Raw genomic sequence first — 20,736 nt, forward strand, 5'->3', positions numbered from 1 at the left:
AAAACTATTTATCTTTGCCTCACTAACTTGAAATGCTAATTCTATCTTAGAATAAGTAAAAATATTTAATATGTTTATGACCCATCTACTTTTCCATTGATCAGTGATATGATTTGGATGCTTGATTCCTTTAAATCTGATGTTGAAATCTGATCCCCGGTCTTAGAGATAGGGCCTAGTGGGAGGTGTTTGGATCATGGGGCCAGATCCCTCATGAATGGCTTGGCATCCTCCACTTGATAATGAGTGAGTTCTCTCTATTACTTTGTGTGAGAGCTGGTTGTTTAAAAGTCTTGCCCCTCCCTCTCTCTCTCTCTCTCTCTTTTGCCTTTTGACATACCTGCTCCCCCTTTGCCTTCCGTCTTGATTGGAATCTCCCTGAAGCCCTCACTAGAAGCAGATACTGGTGCCATACTTCTTGTATAGCCTACAGAACCATGAGCCAAATAAACATTTTCTCTTTATAAATTACCCAGTCTTACCCAGTCTCAGGTATGTCTTTATAGCAACACAAAACAGACTAATACAATCAGTATGTTGATTTTGATAGAGATTGTATATTCTATGAATTATTGAAAAATAGTACATATTAATATTTATATTGGATATTTTGTCACCATTTATTTTATTCATTATTTTAAAATCATGTTTAAGTATTTATCACATAAAAATTTTAAAAATAAATTTCTTAAAGTAATAAAATACCTTCAAGATTTTGTTTAGAATTTCTTGAGACATGTAAGTATGTGTAAGGATAACTGATGTTTGTGCAACATTGAGTCTTCTCAATAAGATCATGTATTTACTTGTTATCTGTCTGTCCATAACCCACCACTGTTATTAGAATGTAAGCTCCTTGAGGGCAAGAAAAACATGACTAGAATAATGATTTCACATTGTAGACGTTTAATAAACATCTTCCGAATGGATTAATTAATTAATGGTCAAATTTGGGTTCCAGAAAAATCACACAGTTGCAATGTTGAGATGAGGAGAAGACTAGTCTATGACACTACTTGGCTGTTGAAGTAATCCAAACAAGAGGAGATAATTTAAGACAGTTTAAGGTCACAACAATAGGATTCAAAGAAGTTAATGATTTTAGGAGACTACAGGAAACAGAGCCAGTAGAACTTGTGAGTTAGGGAGTTTATAACTTTTAAGACAGGTGGAATTCAGGAAGCAAACTTTCCTTCTTTCTCTGCTCTCCTAAAAACAAACCAGGGGTGACATTTTAACTCCAGATTTGAAAACATAGAGCTCATATTTAAAGAAACTAAACTGCCTTTGTAAAACTAGGTTAGAATGTTCCTTGGCACCTAGAAAATCTCTATCCTTTTTCTGGTCTATTGGGAGTTTCCCAGGTTAATTGCCAACTGTCGTTTCCACAGAGAGGTCTGCCAGTTGACATGATAACCCACTTAACACCTGGAATCACTAGTAAATGTTGTTATCCTAAAATATAAAAAGACTATGATCACAGATACATAAAGAAAAACAACATCAGGAAAGTGAAAGGCCATGATAAATATATAGGAAATGGAACAATTCACATTAGAGGAAAACTGGATAATTCAAGCAATGGAAAATCACTTTAAAAATAAAGTCTAAAGGTATATATGTTTATTGGGGGGGAAAGGTATTGAGCTAAATGACAAAATTTCAGAAATCTCCCCAACTACAGAGTAAAAAATTAAAAAAAAAGAGAGAGAAAAGAAAGAATAAAAGTGAGACACATAAATTATCAACTTAGGAGATCTAACTAATAGGATTTCTATAAAGAAGGGACAGAGGAAATTTAGGAGCAATTGCCAGGGGAATAAGAAAAGGCATTTTCTCAGAGGTGGTCTTTCCATTGAAAACTACTACCTAGTACTAAGTAGAACGAATGAAAAAAGAACCCAGATAGTCATTTCATCATGAAATGTAAGAATACTCAGGATAAGAAAACAAAATCTATCTCTAGTTTTAGCCCTATACTGTACAGAGCTCAGAAGTCATATAGCAGCCACCCACATAGAATCTGCTGGAGGTAGATAGCCTAGAGCTGGTACTTTGCTTCCTGAAATCCTGAGCAAACCAAACTTCTCAGAGCTCTCTGCTCAACCATTTCTCAGGACCTAATCCATATGATTCCAAATGGCAGATTTTACTCATTTCTGCTTCCCAGGCAACAAGATAAAGGAAAAGACATATAGAATGAGAAAAGGACATACCTTTGCTATTGATTAAGAAAAGTCCTAGAAATTACCACACAACACTTCCTTCTGTTCACACCCCATTGACAAGAATTAAGTTACATGCTTACATCTAGATGTAAAGAAGGCTGGGAAATACAGTTTTTATTCCAGACATTATCTGCCTACCTAAAAACAGGGGTTTCCACTACCTTGGAACAAAAGGTGAATGGATATTGTGGAACAAACTAGCACTCTTGCCACAGATAGGATTTAGGTCATGTTTCTAACCTTTTAATTGGTCAAGGGAAGAAATATACTATGAGAATAGCAAAAAAGGAAAAATGAAAAAAAATTAACAATAAATTTTAGGAAAAAACCTCAAAAGTAATAATGTTCAATCCAGTTGACCATATTCAATATATGGAGATAATCATTCAGGTAATAGAGCTACAAATTTGAAAATAATTAGAATAACTTAGAAGTTTGTAAAATGTAATAAACTATGCTAAGATAAACTTGGTGTTAAAAGTATTAAAACTCAGTACCTCCCTGCACCCTATGACAAAGTCAGTAGAACTCAAGAGTGCTATAACTTCATAAAAACTAAATACAGATACTGTGGATAAAGACTGCACGGTAGTATGCAGTCTTGTTGAGTTTGGAAAATATTTGCCCACCACTCCATCAAGAAGCTAAGGTATGAAGCAGGCTAACAGAGTACTGGGGCAGGAAAGGATTGTCAGGGTGGAAACAAAAGTTGGAAGTCAACCTTGCAACCACCATCATACTTTTGTATTACTACTCTCTCCATTGTCACCCAGTTAAAAATATGCTATGAATTTGAGAAGATACAGCGTAACTCCTAGATACCATTCTTACAGCAGACAGACAATTATGCAAGAAGAGCACTACCAAAACAATTACGCTGCCAGTAAGGGGTAACGGGAGCCATTTTGCAAATCCATTTGCACCCTCCTTCCTCTCCTCAGGGATGCACAGAGGGCAGAAATGATTTCTTCCTCTCTTATTTTCAAGGTTGTCTATATGATGATGAGTAAGGGCTGTGCCATTCTAAGCTTACTTATCATCCCATTATACAATTGGAAAAATGTGGACAGCAGGAATATTAAAAATCCTATCTGCATTTACAATCTAATTTCCTATGAATAATCTTCCAGATTTGGCTGAGTCGTCGAGCTCAACGAGCATCACATCTGGTGGATACAGTACATCAAGTTACCACCCCCCCCTCAGCACGCAGGCTTTACTGCCAAATGCCAGAGCCTCCTGCAGCAGGAGCAACAGCAAGAACTATGTTCTATTGTTTTATAAACTCATTGTGCAAGAAAATGGCAATTAAGCTGGTTCTATTCTCATCATCTCTGATGGCACAGGACAGGTGATTCAAACATAATGGAACCTTTTAAATAGATATTATGGTGATGCAAAAATTATAATTTTTAATAGAAAATTGCATTGTGCTATTTTTTTCCACTTGGATAATGGTATCTTTCATCCCTTCTATTCTAATTTAGAAGTCAATGCACTGTAAATAACTATACAGCATTTGCTTATTATTATCATCAAGTCCACAGTAGCAAAGATGATTAGAGTCAATTTTGCCATTTTTGAGTTAATGTGGTACAAGTGTATTTTAGTGTCTCTAAGTGTCAAAGAAATGAAGAAATAGACAAAAAACACCAAACACAAACATAACAGTTTTGAATTTGCTACTTTTTTTGTATATTTCCCAAAGGTTTTTTGGGGACATAGCCTATATAGTTTACTACACATACTGTATATATGTAATCTGGCTAAGTCCAATGGAGTATATTTTAAAGTAGTCAATGCCATTTGATTGTATATTGTTTCTCTTTCTCTCGACACTATTGAATTTGTTTTTTTACCTCTTTGAGATAATTTCAGATTTACAAAAAAAGGTATGAAAACAGCCAAGAAAATTTGTTTCAATACTTAGATTTGTTTTCATGCTTCAGTATTTATTAATGTAAATAAGAAATTATTTGTTATCCTCAAGGAATATTTTCAGGAACTATTTAAAGAGACCTTGTTACAGTCTGACATGCAGGATGGAAATAGGAAGAGGTTATTTCTTAACACTTGAAAAATATAACCAACAGTTGCACCTAGGAGTAGTATTATATGCCCTTCAGAGAGCTGAAAGAAAACAAAAAACATCAATTCTAGAAAACTTTGCATTGATCTCATGAGGCTAGTTCAGAATGTGCTAAATGCCATCATAGCCCAGAACCTCTTTTTTTTACAATTGTTTAGGGCAGTTTTGTATCACTTTTCAAAGAAATATGGAATTTCTTTTTTATAGACCAGAGGCAATTATAAACATTACTTGCCCATGGGGGCGATATAACATAAATGTTGACTGGATTTTCCTAATAAAAGCAATGCTGATTTACAATTTTTGTATTAATTTCTGGGCTGAAAAAGCCACCTGCTACATTTAGTTATTTCTATTTGCTGATTATCTTTTATTGAACTAGCCTAGATTTTAATTTATTTGAGAATGTTTCCTGTTTGTTAGTAAAATAAAACCAATATAATATCCTCAAATTATAGCAGTCTACTTAGGAACAAGTTAGTATTTCATTATGTAAAACAGTTTTCTGTAGATCAAAAAAGAGAATTTTTTTTTTTAAAAACACTCTTTGCTACAACTACGATAAGGTTTTATTGACCACAGATAATGAACAAATCTAAATCTGTCATCACGTCCACTAATTAAGGCTTTAAAAAAGCAAATGTGATGTTCTTCAAGATAAGCTTGGGGTCTACAGTATGTATATGATTTTTAAATGAAAAGGTTAAAAATATACAAGGAACAGAGCTACTGGAAAAGTCAGAGCTATAGCCCACGTCCTCTACTACTTTTTCCAGGCTCCAATAAATGATAGTATTCCAATAGGTTCCTGCTGGAGATATGTATATAAAATCATAAGCTCAAGAATGAAATTAGTTTAAGATTTACTAAGTGATCTCAAAGAGGGGGCTAGGTAATGCAGCAGAAGCTATCATTTCATCTGCGAAGATCTGTTGATTTCCTGGCTGAAACAGAAAGTAAAAATAGTTTGATACTGACTTGTATTTCCCATTACAATCTCCTGACTGACTCTAACTGCTTGGAAAAGACCAAAGCTGTAGGCAGCATAATGCACAACCCCAACACATAAAACATTTACAGAGAGTATGAGAATCATTATGTTAATAATAGAAATCACATGAATAAAACAATAAATAATAAAGCACATGGAACAGAAACTAAAATGTTTCTTCTTCTCCCTCTTTATCACCAATGTGATAAAATTCAACTAAATAAAAAATTATTAAGCACCTTTTCTGTGCAATCCTCTTTATGAGAAACTGAGATATAAACATGTATAAACAGAATAACAGAATAACATCATAAGAAAACAGGCAAAGTTTAGGAGGCCTGTACTGAGATGTAATGTAGTTCCCATTCCTAGAGGACTACTCTGCACTAGGTAGAGTTGCTTTGTGGATTTGAGCACTCGATGGATGATCAGATGTGAAGACCAAGAGAACAACTGTTCCCAGTGTGGAGCAGGGGCCACTGGAGTGTATTTCCATCTACAGTGAACCTCTCAGATACACAAAAATAACCTATCTGAGGCAAACAGTCTCCTGATTGGATACAAAATCAGTAGTTCACAAACATGGCTGAGCCGCACCATGAAGAAGGGGGCTGTTTAAAAACAACAATTCTCACATACTACATCAGCTCTTTGGACTAATCATTTTTTGATATGAGCCCCATGGAATGCACACTTACGTAAAGTAGAACCAGTTACGAGATAGAGCCACTACCTATGGCTCCTGTAGCATCTTCAGGCACTGTAGCCTAGGAAAGGCCAGAGTTGCTGATTTACCTGTCCCAGGGATAAGAATGGAGAGATGAGTCAGGACATCTGTATCATCTCCGAGAGCAGAGGTCATGGTTTACTAGAACTACTGCCTACCATGTTAGCTCACAGCCACGGGCCTGGACTCAGTGTGGTCACTGGTGACTATATTGCTTCCTGCCCAATCTAAGAAGTAAGCATTTTAAGGATTAAGTGTGGGGGTTTCTGTGCTGTGTCCTGTCTAAAGCCCCGCATACTGCCAGACAAAGTTTCAGTGACTGTCACATGAGAGAACCCACAGCAAACTAAGTACAGTTCAGTGAACAAGATGTCCTCACAGAGGAGACGACCATGAAACATCAAGCCCGTAAGGATGTTTCTCCTTATTCAGTGAGAGAAGTCACATTGTACTTGGTGGTACTCGCTGAGAGTAAATGAACAAATACCTCATTTTGAAGGTGGATAAAGCACCTTAGGATCACTGAGGATAACTACCATTAGAAGGTTAGGGATAGTTGATTTATCCCATTTTCCAAGGCAAGAGATTTTTAACAGGGATATCCTTATCTTGAGAGTTTTAAAGAAAAGCTGAGGAGAGTACTAGGTAGGAGAGGGTGTTTGGAAGGTCTTCAAAGTGGTGGATGCAGAACTAGTCATTGTTCTCAAAGCACCCAGAGCACTGGCCCTTTGGTGTGGTGATTCCTTCCTCCCAGAAACCCAGCCTCATCCACATTTCATCCCTTGGCAGTTTCACTCGCTGTAAGTGGGCAGCGGCTTCCAGATGAATCACTGTAGCTGAACTGGTGCCACAAGCATAGCTCCACCTATGGCTCTGTACTGCTAAATTTATTCAACAATAAATTAGATAAAGACAAAAAATTTATGTGTTCCAAGTTTACAAGTAATACAAATGGAAAGATACCAAAGATATTGGTTCACTTTCAGAATCCAAAAAGATCAGAATAGCTTAGAATGTTGATCCAAATATAGCAAGATAATAAATATAACAGAGTTAAATAGAAGGCCCTGTATTGATAGACAAACATCAGCATAATAGATCATAGAAGTGTGGATTCGTAGCAACATCTAAACAGAAAGGAAACCTTAAATCAGTAATATGCCACCCCTAAGTCAAAACTCTGATGTGGGCAACCAAAAAACATAATGTGACCTCAAGACCATAATGTGGTAGTTCCTTCCTCCCTGGGTAAGGACAGAAGAAAATTCTTACAGCTTTGGCCACAATAAGTCACAATGTAGCTGAGCAGTCTCAGCCTCAGCAAGGATGTCCATGGGTACTGGGTGTCTCTAGCAAACACCCGTGGCATGGTGGTCACATTTGATACCAGAGTAGAGCCAGGAAATACTGCAGCAGAGAGATGGAACAGAACATGAGGAGATGGCAAATCTGTATAGGAACTAAGAGGATTGTGGAGAAAAGAGATCCTTCTCCATGGCTACTACCATGCTTTTAGGAACCACAGTCTCCTGAGGTCCTGTAGTCTGGCTCATAACACGCTAGAAAAAGACAGATTCCATTTCAAGTCCATGTCAAGGAATTAAACTTTAACAGAAGTTTATACAGGTTGCTTGTTTAGTGGAATAGCTTTCCCAGCTCCCTCTCATCATCCTAGTAGCACATAGCCTGCAACAAGCAGGTGATTACCACTGAGAGAGAAGGAAGAGGGGGCATGAGCCTGACAACGTGACCTGCTCACCCCGAGTGCTGTGTGTTCTGTGTATTGTGTGACGATTTCAAGGATCTCTGATACACGTTGGCAAATTAGAAGCTTAAAACCCTCATTAGATAAAAGTGAACCTGACCTCTTGCCCCAGAGTTACATTAAAGAGCCATGAAATCTTCCGTGATTTCATAACTGCCAAACATCTTCCATGAAAAGAAAAGAAAAGATCTACAGGACATAGATCCAATGAGAAAAGAAGCCTGTGGAAGAAAGAAAAGCAGAGTGGTAGAAAGTGTTCAAGGAATGGAATGGAAAATAGAGTTGATCAAGTTATTTCAGTTCCCCAAACATGCTGTGCTTGCTTGCCTGCAGGCCACCATGCACGCTGCTTACTCTTTTCCACTCACTGATTCCTTTTTATACATTAGGACTCAGCTTAGTCATCACTATCCAAGGAAAGACTACCATGACCCCCTATTCAGACACTTCCAACACCACCAGTCAATATGTAATACCTCTTTCATGGCCCCCTTCCCGGGGTTCCTGTGTCCCTCCTGGCCTGGCATTTATCACCTCCTGCATCAATTGTCTGTTTATTTATCTCTATCTTCCATCAATCTCTAGGTTTTCTGAGCACAGGGACTGTGTCTGTCCTGTTCATAATTGCATGCTAGCACCTGGTGCAGCACCTGGGGCTGAGGAAGTATTTCACGAACAAATCAGATAATTGATTTCTTTCTCTTTTCACACTCTAGGTCAAAGATATAGCCTTTATAGAGAAAGGAAGTACCAAAATGGCACATATCTCTCAACATAATTTATAAGGGGTACTTGAAAAAGAATTACAACATGACCTATAGCTTTCTTATCACACATTCATTTATATTACTTGCTAATTTCTCCATAATTTATTATGTTGAAGAGTTGGCTATTGCCTTTGAACAGATATATCGACTACACCTGTGTGGATTTAACCCCCACCTCTCTTATTTGCTTGAAAAGAAAGGACAGGCTTATTTTGGGGGCAAAAATTTTAAGGCAAGTGAATCCTTATTTGTTGTCACAGCAAATTAGCAATCATATAAAGTCATCTATAAAATATTTTATTCAATGCTTGTATCAAATTGCTAGCATATTTTTCTTTTGTATCTTTGTAATATAACCCTTCTAAAATTGTCTTGCCCTTCTTAGATATAATGCTTTACTGGAAAATTCAGTAGGAATACTACTCAGAGAAAAAAAAAGGAAGACATTAATATTTAAGTTAGGAGGAAAAGAAGATTCTTTAATTATCACCTTCCCACTCAGAAGCAGACCTGAGTAATACATTCATTATAAACCAGCAGCACTGGATCTCTTTTAGTCATTTTATAACACTGACAGAATTATTAGTTAAAATTAGACTTCTCATTTTCATATCAGGGGAGACATCAACATTAGTTTCTATATTAAACATAAAAGTTATTCATACATTCTGGTACTGCAGAAAGCTTTTTAAATGGATTTAAGGTGATAGATGCAGGATTGTCTGAACATTTATTTAATAGAAATTATGATTATCAACCAAATTATGCTTTGGAAAGGCAATCATTTCATCACTGCAATGCAGTAATATATTTTCCAGCCTAAAAAAAAAGTACTGTGTATGAAAAAGTATTTTATAGTACTTTTTATAGTTCTACAGAGTACCACACTACTTGTCAACTGTCAATTGCATCATAATTCAACCTGCTGCAACTATAAAACTGTGCCTTGACTTGATTAAACAAAAGACACCACAAGTATATGTGTGGTACATTTGTGTGTGTATATAGCAACACTAGGAATAGAAATAATAATTTAATATGTTTAGCATCTAAACATACAAAAAGATGAAAGCAGAACATCTAATAAGAAATCAAATAGATTCTGCCTTTAATTTTCTATTCCACTTGATGTCAGTTTTCTATTTTTCTGTAGACAAATCAGTGAATTTATGGCAGAGAGGTGATTTTATTTCCATCATGTAATATAGCAAAGGGCTGAAAGGAGGAATACTACTCTAAAAATTATTCCTTCTATAAAATCATGGCATTCATAGAAAATGATAAAATATGCCTGCTCTCCTTCTCAGGGGACACAGGAGTCTGGCCATGGGGCTATGGCTGTCCCAAGTCCCACTGGTCACCCACCCAGAGCTCAGGGGTCACTATCTGAATGCACTGTTACCCATTCATGGTGCAAGGGTTAGAAAGCTCTGGTTCAGAAAATTGCAGGATTCATAAATGGAAGATAAACTACTATAAAAATTACAGATCGAGAATTTCCCCAGATCCAAGTTATAGAGTGTATTTTTGTAAGACTTATATGGCCATTTAAAAAGCCTGAGTTATACACTGTTCGTGGGACTGCAAACTAGTACAACCTCTATGGAAAGTAGTATGGAGATACCTCAAAGAACTGAAAGTAGACCTACCATTTGATCCAGAAATCCCACTATTGGGTATTTACCCAAAGGGGAAAAAAAAGACATTTTATAAAAAGACACTTGCACTCGAATGTTTATAGAGGCACAATTCACACTCACAAAGATGTGGAAACAGCCAAGTGCCCCTCAATACATGAGTGGATCAGTAAAATGTGCTATATGTATACCATGGAGTATTACTCAACCATAAAAAAATGGTGAACTAATACCTTTTGTAACAACCTGGATGGAACTGGAGACCATCCTCCTAAGTGAAGTAAGCCAACAGTGGAAGAACAAAAACCACTTGTACTCACTACTAAACTGAAACTGATACATCAACACTCATGTGCACATATGGTAGTAAAAGTCAATGGAAATGAAGCAGGTGGGAGGGGGAGGACAGAATGGCCAAATTCACACCTAACAGCCACAATGCATATTATAGGGGTGATGGACACACAACTTTGACTCAGACTGTACAAAAGCAATTCATGCAAACAAAACGTTTATACCCCATAATATTCTGGAAAAAAAAAACCCAGAAAAGTCTGCAAGGAACAGACAGATAATAAAAATGATTAAAATAAAATGGTGTAAAAGGGGAGAAAAAGAAAGAATGAGGATGTACCTTCATAATGAAAATAAATCAAGAAGTGTCATGGTGAAATGTCAGAGATATCAATTGTCAAGCTTAGTACTTAAGGAAATCAGACATTTCATACTTAATAAGCTAATATATAGGACGTAAGACCCTCATTTGAGGGGGATCCTCCTCATACCCAGAGGAAAGGAATGGAGACACAAGGACACAGAGAAGAATCTGAACAAACAGGCCTTGATTAGTTTCCCCCAGTTTATTACCATTAAATCATACCCTGTTGTCCTCCAATCATATTTCTGCACCACTCTCCATAAAAATACAGTTTTTCCTATTTCTCTGGGTCTTCATTTCTGAAGGCTTTCATGTTAGGTAAAACTTATATTAAATAAATATGTATGCTTTAAATTAAAAAATAAGATTATTACCCTAGGGAGGGGAAGGAAAATCAGCTGGGAATAAAACAGGAATCTTAACTTTATCTACAATATTTAAGTTTTCATACCAAGAATGCATGAATATTTTACTGTAATAATTAAAATCTGAATTTTTTTTTTTTTTTTTTTTTTTTTTTGAGACAGAGTCTCGCTCTGTTGCCTGGGCTAGAGTGCTGTAGCTTCAGCCTAGCTCACAGCAACCTCAAACTCCTGGGCTCAAGCAATCCTCCTGCTTCAGCCTCCCGAGTAGCTGGGACTACAGGCATGCGCCACCATGCCTGGCTAATTTTTTTTTTTGTATATATTTTTAGTTGTCTATATAATTTCTTTCTATTTTTAGTAGAGACGGGGTCTCAGTCTTGCTCAGGCTGGTCTCGAACTCCTGAGCTCAAACGATCCGCCTGCCTCAGCCTCCCAGAGTGCTAGGATTACAGGCATGAGCCACCGCGCCCAGCCTGAAAATTTCTTTTCAAAATGAAATGTACTGGAAAAACTTATAATGTGTAAGTTTGACAATATGAATTGCACATGCATATACATGGTTTAAATCATTAGTAGACTGCTCTTCAAGTTGTTACATGGTTTCTCATTGTACCTGATATTCCACATGTCACTGCTCCTTAAAATGTGGACATATCTACTAACATGATTCTTAATTAATCCATCAGATAAAACTTCAGTGGTTATCTAGATGGTGCCCTTTTTGATTTAAAAATATATTTTTTTCTTTAATTATGGGGTAACATTTTCCTGAATATTCATGCTTTGTGCCAAAAGTTGTGCTAAACACTTTTTACACTTTAATTTCATTTAAAGCTTATAGCAGCCCCGTAAGAAAATGTTATCATTTTTACAAATGAGGTAACTGAAGGTTGTCATGACAAATGATGCCAGCAAAAGAACCCAGAGTGAAGAAATGTCAAAAGAACAGAGCTGGAAAAATCAAGACCTAATCAAAGCCATATTGCCTAATATGTTCTAGGTAGGCAAAAGGAGATCAAGTAAATGCACTGCAAGCATGGAACAAACTCATTTTGGATTTTTATAGTATGAGGAGAGAATCACCAAAAGAGAAAACTGTTTATCTACAATGTCTAAGTTTAGTTGAGCTGGATTCATCCTTGAGAAAAAGCTGAACAAATGTGTATTTTAGGTACTAACCTAAATAAAGTAGTTATAATGCTTTCCAAGTTTAACAGAATATAATCCCAGATAGGGATTTTAGCTGAAAAGTAGAATAAGTAAATAAGAAAAGATTTAGTGCTGGAAGGAAGAAGAGGAACACTGAATGGATCTAGCTTTTAAACCTCCTGGATGGTCAGACAAGGCAGGTTGGGTTTTTTGCTGCAAAAAGAGCAAGCCTAGAATGCAGACCATTCTAAGCCCCTATGGATTAAAGCAGCTCGATACCCCCTATGCCAAGCTGCTAGCACTTTAACAGCTCAGCCAATGCCAGGACTCAATGTCGTTTCACAAGTCCCAGAAAAATCTCATCGAAATTTTAAATAATATGCAACTCAAGATATAATCTAAAGCTAGTAATTAGGTAAAGTTAAAATTTATAGAACACTGCCAATATTTTTAAAATACTTCTATTTATCTTATTCTTGCTCAAAGGAGTACTTTTACTTATTTTTCTAGAGAAATGTTTGCCCTTTTCTGATGATTTTAGTGTGTGAGTATATACTGTATGTTATATATATAAATTTTTTTTTCCCTAGACACCATACATTGTCCTTCCTTCTCACTTGGAAAGCTCTGATATATAAGCATCCCCACCATCTCATGTCAGCAATGTGAATTGTAAGCAAATTCAGTGAGAAAACAAGGCTCAAAGAGTAGATGTGGAAGAAGGCCTATGTGCCTTCTAAAAAATCGCCATAGTTAGCATCAACACACCACCGAAATTCAGAGGGGGCTCAAGATCTGTAAATGAGTTCTTCCTGAATTCCAGTATAATAGGGAAAAGTGATTCTCATGCAATCTGCACAGTTTAGATGATGTTTTCTTTCCAATGTCTAGAGATCACGCATGCTAGAACTGGATACCAACCACAAAACTCTAGGCTGTAATGGAGGACTACCCATAGTGACACACAGCTCGGGTGACTGAACACCATAAGGATGGCTAAGAGTAGGAAGTGGGTAATACCTAGGAATAGTTTCATTCCTAGAAAGTAAATAAATCATTTTTCAGGATACAGGCGTACCTCATTTTATTGCACTTCACTTTATCTTATTTTACAGATACTGCATGTTTTAAAAATGCAAGGTTTGTGACAACCGAGTGGAGCAAGTCCATTGAAGCCATTTTTTCCAACAGCTTGTGCTCACTTCATATCTCTGTGTCACATATCGGTAATTTTCACAATATTTCAAAGCTCCATTATTATATCTGTTATGGTGATATGTGACCAGTGATCTTTGATGCTACTATGGTAATTGCTTCGGGGCACCACAAACCACACTCATAGAAGACAGCAAACTTAATCAATAAATGTTTGCGTTCCAACTGCTCCACCGACTGGCCATTCCCCCACCTCTTTCCCTCTCCTGAGGCCTCCCTATTCCCTGAGACACAACAATTTGAAATTAAGACAATTAATGGCCTTATAATGGCCTCTAAGTGTTCAGGTGAACAGTCGCACATCTCTCACTTTATATCAAAAGCTACAAATGATTAAGCTTAGTAAGGAAGGCATATCCAAAGCTGAGATAGGCTGAAAGCTAGGCCTCTTGCACCAGACAGTTAAGCCAAGGAAAAGTTCTTGAAGTAAATTAAGAGTGTTACTCCAGTGAACATACAATGATAAGAAAACAAAACAACCTTGTTACTGATGTGGAGAAAGTTTGAGTGGTCTGAATAGACGATCAAACAAGTCACAACATTCCCTTAAGCCAAGGCATAATCCAGAGGAGAGCCCTAACTCTCTTCAATTCTGTGAAGTCTCAGAGAGGCAAGGAAACTACAGAAAAGTTTCAAACTAGTAGAGGTTGTTTCATATAATTTAAGGAAAGAAGCCATCTCAATAACAAAAGTATAAGGTGAAGCAGCAAGTGTTGATGTAGAAGCGCAGCCAGTTATCCAGAAGATCTAGCCAGTATCATAGATGAAGGTAGCTACACTAAATGACAGAATTTCAATGTAGACAAAATAGCCTTCTATTGGGAGAAGATGCCATCTAGGATTTCATAGCTAGAAAGGAGAAGTCCATACCTGGCTTCAAAGCATCAAAGGACGGGCTGAGTCTCTTGTTCAGGGATAATGCAGCTGGTAACTTGAAGGTGAAGCCAATGCTCATTTCTTACTACAAAAATCCTAGAGCCCTTAAGAATTATGCTGACTATGCTCTATAAATGGAACAATAAAGGCTGGATGACAGCATGTCTGTTTACAACATCGTTTACTAAATATTTTCATCCTACTGTTGAGACCTCCAGCTCAGAAAAAAAGATTTCTTTCCAAAGTATTAGTGCTCATTGTCAACGCATCTGGTCACCCAAGATTTCTGATGGAGATGTACAAGGAGGTTAATGTTGTTTTCATGACTTCTAACACAACATCCATTCTGTTAGGCATGGATCAAGAAGTCATTGTGAATGTCAAGTCTTATTTTTCAACAGACACACTTCATAAGGCTACAGCTGCCATAGATAATGATTTCTCTGATGAATCTGGGCAAAATAAACTGAAAATCTTCTGTAAAAAATTTACCATTCTAGAAGCCATTAAAAATATTCAGGATTCATGAAAGGAGGTCAAAATGTTAACATTAATAGGAGTTTGGAAAAAGTTAATTCCAATCCTCATGGATGACTTGGAGGGGTTCAAGATTTCAGTGGAAGAAGCAATTGTAGATGTGGTGAAAATAAGAAGAGAACTAGATTTAGAAGTGGAACCTGAAGATCTCTCTGAATTGCTGCAATCTCATGATAAAACCTGAATGGATGAGGAGTTGCTTCTTAAGGATGAGCAATGAAAGTGGTTTCTTATCTTTTACAAAGCAGACACATATATACTGAGGAAAAGAATCTCTATTCAATAAATGGTGCTGGGAAAATTGGATAGCCACATGTAGAAGGTTTGAACAGGATCCTTACCTACCACCACTCACAAACATTAATTCAAGATGGATAATAGACTTAAACCTAAGGCATGAAACTGTAAGAATTCTAGACGATAATGTTGGAAAAACTCTTCTAGATAGCCTAGGCAAAGAATTTATGAAGACCCCAATGGCAATCACAGCAACAAGAAAAATTAAGAAAACATCAAACCACCCCATAAAAAGTAGGCAAAAGACATAACAGAGGGTTTTTCAAAAGAAGATAGACTAATGGGGAATAAACACATGAAAAAATGCTCAACATCTCTCATCATCAGGGAAATGCATATCAAAACCACAATGAGATATCACTTAAGTCCAGTGAGAATGGCTTTTATCAAAAAGTCCCAAAACAACAGATGCTAGCATCGATGCAAAGAGAAAGAAACACTTATACACTGTTGGTAGAACTGCAAACTAGTACAACTTCTATGGAAAGCAGTATGGAGATACCTCAAAGAACTAAAAGTAGACCTATCATTGGATCCAGCAATCCTACTATTGGGTATTTACCCAAAGGAAAAAAGCCATTTTATTGAAAAGACACTTGCACTCAAATGTTTATTGCTGTACACTTCACAATCACAAAGAGGTGGAATCAACCCAAGTGCCCATCAATTCATGAGTGAATTAATAAAATACGGCATATGTGTACCATGGAGTACTACTCAGCCATAAAAAATAATAGTGAACTAATACCTTTTGTAACAACCCAGATAGAACTGGAGACCATCCTCCTAAGTGAAGTATCACAGAAATGGAAAAACAAACACCACATGTATTCACTATTAAATTGGAACTAATCGATCAACACTCATATGCACATATGGAAATAAAACTCAACAGAAATCAAGCAAGGGATGGAAGGGATGGGAGAAATCACACCTAATGGGTACAATGCACACTATCTGGTGATGGGCACACTTATAACTTTAACTCAAACTGTACAAAAGAAATTCATGTAGCCAAAATGATTGTACTCCTGTAATATTCTGAAATTTAAAAAAAAAAAGTAAGTGGTTCCTTGAGATAGAATCTACTCCTGGTGAAGATGTTTCAAACATCATTGAGATGATAGCAAAGGATTTAGAATATTACACAAACTTAGTTGATAAAGTAGTGGCAGGGTTTGAGAGGACTGACTCCAATTGTGAAAGAACTTCTACTGTGGGTGAAATGCTGTCAGGCAGCATTTCATGTTACAGAGAAATCTTTTGTAAAAGGAAGAGTCAGTGTGGCAAGCTTCACTGTAGTCTTATTTTAAGAAATTGCCACAGTCACCCTAACCTTGAGCAACCACTACCTTGATCAGTCAGCAGCTGTTAATATGGAGGCAAGACGCTGCCACCGATGCCAGCAAAATGATTATAACTCACTGCAAGCTCAGATGGCTATTAATATTGTTTATCAATAAAGCATTTTTAATTAATGTATGTTCATTTTTAGACATGATGCTATTGCACCTTTAACAGACTACAGTATAGTATAAACATAACTTTTATATGCACTGGGAAACCACAAAATTTCTTTCACTTGCTTTATTGTGATATTCACTTTAAAGCGTTAGTCTGGAACTGAACCTGCAATATCTCTGTGGTATGCCTGTACCTCTGATTATGTGGCAAGTATATGAAATTCTAGGAAACAAAAAAATAGCTTTGGAAGATTTTTAACAAGTTAGTTTGCATTCAGCTTTAGTACATCAGAGGACTGGGATCATAAAAATGATTGCAACTTTCTTATTATTTACTTAGAAAACCTTTAGAGGAAAGATTAATAGGTTTATACAAATAATTGTATCACTTTAGAACATGTTGTTACTTGTCTTTGTGACACTGATTAAAGTTTAACATTAATGTCTATTTAACAAATCTATTGTAACATAGTCCACATTTAGCACTCAACCCCCAACAGTCACCCAAATATTTAGTCAAAAATAACTAACTCTGCATAAGCATATGGCTCTATGACACAACAAAAGGACATCATATGCCATCCACGGATTTCTCGCTAGTTTTTGAAGCTTTGGCTTACAAGCAAAATCTTCTTAACACTGTATTAAACACATGCATTAGTATTATTGTTGTAAAATCAAGCATCATTTAGACCATCAATCAAATTCATAGGAAAACTTCCTCAGTATCATCCCTAAAATGAAAAAGCATTTAAGCACCTAATCATGCATGAAGCTTTCAGTGCTGAGAAAATTAATTGCATAGCTCTGGGCCCTTGACCTGTGGTAGTTTTACAATCTGAAATAGACGATGGAATAGAGCCGTGTTCATGTAGGTCATATGGTCAACAGAGAAGTAACACTGATTTCAAGACATTCAGACATTTACATGTGGTGATTTCAGAGGAAGAAACATCTAGGATAAGCATTTGCAAGTATATGAGATATTCCCTTGTTTCTTTGTTCAAGAATGAAACAACTCAACACAAATCAAGAGAAATTTATCTTTTCGACATAGTCATGTGATAGATACTGTAGAGAAAAAGTAACTAGGCCCTCTCCAGTATGGAAAGTTCTGTGTAGTACATGTAGCATCTTTCACAGATTCACCTCCACAACCGTCTACACCTATCTCTGGAATATAGAACAAGTATTAATCCTTCATTCAATTTATCACTATTGCAGTTAATTCATGAAGTACTTGCTTCTTTTCACGTTTGGTGTCTGTTTCCTCCTTTAGGCCACAAATTCCACAATCCCCATTATCTACTTGCAAAGTCTAGCACATGGTAGCTGTTCTGTAAATGTTTTTGGAATGAAGGAATGGAGGAACAGTAGAAAGGAAAGAAGAGAAGTCTGGTTATAAATGATTAAATATAACTAACAGAAAAGGCTCAACATTTAAAAAATACTGAGTAGCTAGACTAACACATAAGCCCTTTGAAACCCTCAGTTGGCAGATTTGTTCCTTAAACCATCACCACCGACACTTTTCCATATCCTGAAAAAATAATGTAAAACTTAGGAATCCTTGTCCTGCTTTAAACCTTGAAAGGTCCCAGAACTTCCTTTTCGATTCCCCCATGTAAAATCTGCATCCCTGCACTGGTGCTGACTCAGCTGCCTGCCTACTGGGCTGTGACCTCCTCACTCCTCATTTTCTGAGAAGCTCTGGCTAAGTTATAATGATTGCCTGTGTAAATTAATCTCCACTGCAATAACAAAGGCCATCATGCTGGCAGTTGTCATCCTGGCATTTAATTCACTGGATAATGTTTTATTTCTCAGTCGAAACTGCATCTCATATCATTGAGGATATGATTTGTCTCTGCTCCTCAGGGTCCCCTTGTCCCTTACAGCAGTGCTGCTGAAAGGTGATCCCAGTGCCAGCATTAGCATCATCTGGAAACTCATTAGTAATACGGATCATTGTGCCCAATCCCTTGAAGCAGAATATCTGACAAGGGGGTCCAGGAATCTGTTTTAACAAGCTCTTCAGTTGATTTTTGAATATGCTGCACTTTGAGAAGCACAGCCCAACACACCTTTGTGACACATCGGTCTGTGTAATAGACATTAGTCCTTCATACTTTCATAGGTACAGTTTGCATTAGGAAAATATGAATCAGTTAGCCTAGACATTCCAGTACCATCTCTGTCTATGCTGCCTCCTCACCAGCCCTTCCTTCCACTTGGAGCAGTGATTAAGAGCATGCACCCTGGACTTGGATTGCCAGCATTTGATTCCCAGCTCTACCATTTGCTAGCCATGTGCCCTCAAGAAACTTACTTGACCTCTCTGTTCCTCAGTTTCCTCATCCATAAAAGGGGGGTAGTAGGAGTACCCATCTTACATGGTTGTGGTAAGGATTGAAGGAGGTAACATATATTCAACAGCTTAGAAAAATATGTGACATATACTAAGGGCTACATTTGTGTATTATTTAAGGCAAATTGAATTTATAAAAAGGTCCTCTTTTTCTATCCAGAGAGTGTGATTATTTCACCTATCATCTTTCTTCTGACAAAAAGTCCATGCTGAATATCTCATGGAAGCTAAATTCTTGCCTCTATGATAGAAATAAGGGTTAGATTCTTTGAAAGTACTTTCCTAGTTTGAAGTGTGCTACATTATAATAGAAAAAATTACCCCAATATATCTCCTTTCATTTATGAATATCTTTCTTATAAAATGAACTACAAACATTCCGTGTCTGTCATGAAATGCTGGTACACAAAGACATCACTGGCTTTGCAAGGTATCCTCTTCTCTTAGTCAAATATATAAATTAAACTGGCAGGTGGCTTCCAAGAAGGAAGGGTGAAGGAATCCTATATCAGAGTTGATTTATATTCTTGGTAAAATACAAATACAGGTAAGATCTCATTATAATGAATTCCACTGGACCTATAATTTGCTTTTGCTTTAATTAAGTTTTGTTTTTGTGAATATATTGTTAAAAATCATATCCCAAGTCAGCAGGAGCTAGAGCTAAAGCCTAGCTGATAGGTAGCCACTCTGGAATGAATTAACAAACGAAAAGCAATGTTTTAAACCCAACTGGGAAAGAGAAAGGTGTAAATGAGCTCAATACCTTATACTCTTTTCTTCTCCAATCACTGCTGGACTCTTTGGTTTGTCCCCAGACCATGTTTTAGGTCCCGTGTGCTGCGTGTATGATGTGCTTGGTTTGGTTTTGGTTTTGGTTTTTCTTTTTTTCAGGAATCAGGAGACCTACAGTTGGAAAGAGGGAGGAAGAAAATAGGATATTGATTGTTACTTAGTTTTGTCAACATAAAAAATTATTAGAAACTTTTAAACTCTTTTATTTTACCTCCCTTTCTTCATTACAAGCTGCATATGCGGACATGGCTAGTGAAAGTGAACGTGCATAAAATTATTGACAAGGATAACTTGCAGAGAAGTATTTGTAAGAATAACAAGGCGCTGGTGGTTTGGGCCACATGCTACTACACGGAAATCTCTTTATTCTTTGAAATGCTTATTTATGGTGAAATGTTTATTTATGAAAGATTGATTGACTGGTTCTATGACATCCAATTCCGTGCCTTGAATTCCCTATTTAGGCTTTATTATTTCATATATTCAAGATACAGTACTAAGCCAATAGGTATTTGCCAAATATGTACACAGACACACATATAAACCTGTTAGAGTCTCAACAGTGAATTTTTTGAGTTTTAAATTTCATTTGTATTATATTGTTAAAATAAAATCTATGAGTAAAATGTTCTATGTCCATTTATTTAATTCAGAAATTTAACTTCAAGCAATACGTCATATGAAAATGACTTATAATGGATGAAACAATATATTACATGAGCAGTCCCATCTCAACATTATTTATGAGTAAAAAAAGAATACAAAATTATTGTCCAACAATAAAGAAGTGGCTTAGGTTAACTACAGAC

The sequence above is a fragment of the Lemur catta genome, chromosome 11 (assembly GCF_020740605.2).
Source record: "Lemur catta isolate mLemCat1 chromosome 11, mLemCat1.pri, whole genome shotgun sequence".
Classification (NCBI taxonomy): domain Eukaryota; kingdom Metazoa; phylum Chordata; class Mammalia; order Primates; family Lemuridae; genus Lemur; species Lemur catta.